Raw genomic sequence first — 6,194 nt, forward strand, 5'->3', positions numbered from 1 at the left:
TAGACAATTATCATGAACAAAGAAATATAATAATAACCATTTATTATTGCCTCTAGGGCATATTTCCAACAGTTTCCCACTTGCACTAGAGTCAATAATCTAGTTACATTGTGATGAATCGAACACCCATAGCGTTCTGGTGTTGATCATGTTTTGCTCTAGGGAGAGGTTTAGTCAATGGATCTGCTACATTCAGATCCGTATGTACCTTACAAATATCTATGTCTCCATTCTGAACACTTTCACGAATGGAGTTGAAGCGACGCTTGATATGCCTGGTCTTCCTGTGAAACCTGGGCTCCTTCGCAAGGGCAATAGCTCCAGTGTTGTCACAGAAGAGGGTCATCGGGCCCGACGCATTGGGAATCACCCCTAAGTCGGTAATGAACTCCTTCATCCAGATTGCTTCTTGCGCTGCCTCTAAGGCTGCCATGTACTCCGCTTCACATGTAGATCCTGCCACGACGCTTTGCTTGCAACTGCACCAGCTTACTGCTCCTCCATTCAAAATATACACGTATCCGGTTTGTGACTTCGAGTCATCCAGATCTGTGTCGAAGCTAGCGTCGACGTAACCCTTTACGACGAGCTCTTCGTCACCTCCATAAACGAGAAACATATCCTTAGTCCTCTTCAGGTACTTCAGGATATTCTTGACCGCCGTCCAGTGTTCCATGCCGGGATTACTTTGGTACCTTCCTACCAAACTTACGGCAAGGTTTACATCAGGTCTGGTACACAGCATGGCATACATAATAGACCCTATGGCCGAGGCATAGGGGATGACACTCATCTTTTCTCTATCTTCTGCCGTGGTCGGGCATTGAGCCGTGCTCAATTGCACACCTTGCAATACAGGCAAGAACCCCTTCTTGGACTGATCCATATTGAACTTCTTCAATATCTTGTCAAGGTACGTACTCTGTGAAAGACCAATGAGGCGTCTTGATCTATCTCTATAGATCTTGATGCCCAATATATAAGCAGCTTCTCCAAGGTCCTTCATTGAAAAACACTTATTCAAATAGGCCTTTATACTTTCCAAGAATTCTATATCATTTCCCATCAATAGTATGTCATCCACATATAATAAGAGAAATGCTACAAAGCTCCCACTCACTTTCTTGTAAACACAGGCTTCTCCATAAGTCTGTGTAAACCCAAACGCTTTGATCATCTCATCAAAGCGAATGTTCCAACTCCGAGATGCTTGCACCAGCCCATAGATTAAGCGCTGGAGCTTGCATACTTTGTCAGCATTCTTAGGATCGACAAAACCTTCCGGCTGCATCATATACAATTCTTCCTTAAGGAAGCCATTAAGGAATGCCGTTTTCACGTCCATCTGCCATATCTCATAATCATAGTATGCGGCAATTGCTAACATGATTGGACGGACTTCAGCTTCGCTACGGGTGAGAAAGTCTCATCGTAGTCAACCCCTTGAACTTGTCGATAACCCTTAGCGACAAGTCGAGCCTTATAGATGGTCACATTACCATCCGCGTATGTCTTCTTCTTAAAGATCCATTTGTTTTCTATGGCTCGCCGATCATTGGGCAAGTCAGTCAAAGTCCATACTTCGTTTTCATACATGGATCCTATCTCGGATTTCATGGCTTCTAGCCATTTGTCGGAATCCGGGCCCGCCATTGCTTCTTCATAGTTCGAAGGTTCACCGTTGTCTAACAACATGATTTCCAGGACAGGGTTGCCGTACCACTCTGGTGCGGAATGTGTCCTTGTGGACCTACGAAGTTTAGTAGTAACTTGATCTGTAGCTTCATGATCATCATCATTAACTTCCTCCCTAGTCGGTGTAGGCACCACAGGAATATCTTCCCGCGCTGCGCTACTCTCCGGTTCGGAAGGGGTGACTATCACCTCATCAAGTTCCACTTTCCTCCTACTCAATTCTTTCGAGAGAAACTCTTTCTCCAGAAAGGACCCATTCTTGGCAACAAAGATCTTGCCTTCGGATCTGAGGTAGAAGGTATACCCAATAGTTTCCTTGGGGTATCCTATGAAGACGCATTTTTCCGACTTGGGTTCGAGCTTTTCAGGTTGAAGTTTCTTGACATAAGCATCGCATCCCCAAACTTTTAGAAACGACAGCTTAGGTTTCTTCCCAAACCATAATTCATACGGTGTCGTCTCAACGGATTTCGACGGAGCCCTATTTAAAGTGAATGCGGCAGTCTCTAAAGCATAGCCCCAAAATGAGAGCGGTAGATCGGTAAGAGACATCATAGATCGCACCATATCCAATAGAGTGCGATTACGACGTTTGGACACACCATTTCGCTGAGGTGTTCCAGGCGGCGTGAGTTGTGAAACGATTCCACATTTCCTTAAGTGCGTACCAAATTCGTGACTTAAATATTCTCCACCACGATCTGATCGTAAGAACTTTATTTTTCTGTCACGTTGATTCTCAACCTCACTCTGAAACTCCTTGAACTTTTCAAAGGTTTCAGACTTGTGTTTCATTAGGTAGACATACCCATATCTACTTAAGTCATCAGTGAGAGTGAGAACATAACGATATCCTCTGCGAGCCTCAACACTCATTGGACCGCACACATCGGTATGTATGATTTCCAATAAGTTGGTTGCTCGCTCCATTGTTCCGGAGAACGGAGTCTTGGTCATCTTACCCATGAGGCATGGTTCGCACGTGTCAAATGATTCGTAATCAAGAGACTCCAAAAGTCCATCTGCATGGAGCTTCTTCATGCTCTTGACAGCAATGTGACCAAGGCGGCAGTGCCACAAGTATGTGGGACTATCGTTATCAACTTTACATCTTTTGGTATTCACACTATGAATATGTGTAACATCACGTTCGAGATTCATCAAGAATAAACCATTGACCAGCGGGGCATGACCATAAAACATATCTCTCAAATAAATAGAACAACCATTATTCTCGGATTTAAATGAGTAGCCATCTCGAATTAAACGAGATCCAGATACAATGTTCATGCTCAAAGCTGGCACTAAATAACAATTATTGAGGTTTAAAACTAATCCCGTAGGTAAATGTAGAGGCAGCATGCCGACGGCGATCACATCGACCTTGGAACCATTCCCGACGCACGTCGTCACCTCGTCCTTTGCCAGTCTCCACTTATTCCGCAGTTCCTGTTTTGAGTTACAAATATGAGCAACCGCACCGGTATCAAATACCCAGGAGCTACTATGAGTACTGGTAAGGTACACATCAATTACATGTATATCACATATACCTTTGGTGTTGCCGGCCTTCTTGTCCGCTAAGTATTTGGGGCAGTTCCGCTTCCAGTGACCACTTCCCTTGCAATAAAAGCACTCAGTCTTAGGCTTGGGTCCATTCCTTGGCTTCTTCCCAGTAACTGGCTTACCGGGCGCGGCAACTCCCTTGCCGTCCTTTTTGAAGTTCTTCTTGCCCTTGCCATTCTTGAACTTAGTGGTTTTATTCACCATCAACACTTGATGTTCCTTTCTAATCTCCACCTCCGCTGATTTCAGCATTGAATATACCTCAGGAATGGTCTTTTCCATCCCATGCATATTGAAGTTCATCACAAAGCTCTTGTAGCTTGGTGGAAGCGACTGGAGGATTCTGTCAATGACCGCGTCATCCGGGAGATTGACTCCCAGCTGAGACAAGCGGTTATGTAACCCAGACATTCTGAGTATGTGCTCACTAACAGAACTAGTTTCCTCCATTTTACAGCTGAAGAACTTGTCGGAGACTTCGTATCTCTCGACCCGGGCATGAGCTTGGAAAACCATTTTCAGCTCTTCGAACATCTCGTATGCTCCATGCTTCTCAAAACGCTTTTGGAGCCCCGGTTCTAAGCTGTAAAGCATGCCGCACTGAACGAGGGAGTAATCATCAGCACGTGATTGCCAAGCGTTCATAACGTCTTGGTTCTCTGGGATTGGTGCTTCACCTAGCAGTGCTTCTAGGACATAATCTTTCTTGGCAGCTATGAGGATGATCCTCAGGTTCCGGACCCAGTCCGTATAGTTGCTGCCATCATCTTTCAGCTTGGTTTTCTCTAGGAACGCGTTGAAGTTGAGGACAACGTGGGCCATTTGATCTACAAGACATATTGTAAAGATTTTAGACTAAGTTCATGATAATTAAGTTCATATAATCAAATTATTCAATGAACTCCCACTCAGATAGACATCCCTCTAGTCATCTAAGTGAAACATGATCCGAGTAAACTAGGCCGTGTCCGATCATCACGTGAGACGGACTAGTCAAGATCGGTGAACATCCCCATGTTGATCGTATCTTCTATACGACTCATGCTCGACCTTTCGGTCCTCCGTGTTCCGAGGCCATGTCTGTACATGCTAGGCTCGTCAAGTCAACCTAAGTATATTTCGTGTGTTCCGAGGCCATGTCTGTACATGCTAGGCTCGTCAACACCCGTTGTATGCGAACGTTAGAATCTATCACACCCGATCATCACATGGTGCTTCGAAACAACGAACCTTCGCAACGGTGCACAGTTAGGGGGAACACTTTCTTGAAATTATTATAAGGGATCATCTTACTTACTACCGTCGTTCTAAGAAAATAAGATGCAAAACATGATAAACATCACATGCAATCAAATAGTGACATGATATGGCCAATATCATTTTGCTCCTTTGATCTCCATCTTCGGGGCACCATGATCATCTTTGTCACCGGCATGACACCATGATCTCCATCATCATGATCTCCATCATTGTGTCTTCATGAAGTTGTCACGCCAACGATTACTTCTACTTCTATGGCTAACGCGTTTAGCAATAAAGTAAAGTAATTTACATGGCGTTATTCAATGACACGCAGGTCATACAAAAAATAAAGACAACTCCTATGGCTCCTGCCGGTTGTCATACTCATCGACATGCAAGTTGTGATTCCTATTACAAGAATATGATCAATCTCATACATCACATATATCATTCATCACATCTTCTGGCCATATCACATCACATAGCACATGCTGCAAAAACAAGTTAGACGTCCTCTAATTGTTGTTGCAAGTTTTTTACGTGGCTTGTATAGGTTTCTAGCAAGAACGTTTCTTACCTACGTAAAACCACAACGTGATATGCCAATTTCTATTTACCCTTCATAAGGACCCTTTTCATCGAATCCGTTCCGACTAAAGTGGGAGAGACAGACACCCGCTAGCCACCTTATGCAACTAGTGCATGTCAGTCGGTGGAACCTGTCTCACGTAAGCGTACGTGTAAGGTCGGTCCGGGCCGCTTCATCCCACAATACCGCTGAAACAAGATAAGACTAGTAGCGGCAAGAAGAATTGGCAACATCTACGCCCACAACTGCTTTGTGTTCTACTCGTGCATAGTAACTACGCAGAGGCCTGGCTCTGATACCACTGTTGGGGATCGTAGCAGAATTTTTAAAATTTCCTACGCATCACCAAGATCCATCTATGGAGTATACTAGCAACGAGGGGAAAGGAGTGCATCTACATACCCTTGTAGATCGCGAGCGGAAGCGTTCCAATGAACGGGGTTGATGGAGTCGTACTCGCCGTGATCCAAATCACCGATGACCGAGTGCCGAACGGACGGCACCTCCGCGTTCAACACACGTACGGAGCAGCGACGTCTCCTCCTTATTGATCCAGCAAGGGGGGAAGGAGAGGTTGATGGAGATCCAGCAGCACGACGGCGTGGTGGTGGAAGTAGCGGGATCTCGGCAGGGCTTTCCCAAGCTTCTGCGAGAGGGAGAGGTGTTGCAGGGGGAGAGGGAGACGCCAGGGGCTGTGGTGCTGCTGCCCTCCCTCCCCCCCCCACCCCCACTATTTATAGGCCCCCTGGAGGGGGGCGCCGGCCCTGGAACCCATCTACATGGGGGGGCGGCGGCCAAGGGGGAAGGGGGGTGGCTTCCCCCCCCCCCCAAGCCAAGTGGGGCGCCCCCCACCCCTAGGGTTTCCAACCCTAGGCGCAGGGGGAGGCCCAAGGGGGGGTGCCCCAGCCCACTAAGGGCTGGTTCTGTCGTGGAATTGTCACGACAGATGTCCTCAAGCTAGGACTTAGTCGTGGAGCCATCGCCGCTAGGAAGCTTGAAGGGGTTAAACGGGACAAGGGACACGAGGGTTTATACTGGTTCGGCCCCTTACGGTGAAGGTGAAAGCCTACGTCCAGTTGATGTGGTATTGATTAGGGTTTCG

Source organism: Triticum aestivum, chromosome 5D (assembly GCF_018294505.1).
Source record: "Triticum aestivum cultivar Chinese Spring chromosome 5D, IWGSC CS RefSeq v2.1, whole genome shotgun sequence".
NCBI classification, from domain to species: domain Eukaryota; kingdom Viridiplantae; phylum Streptophyta; class Magnoliopsida; order Poales; family Poaceae; genus Triticum; species Triticum aestivum.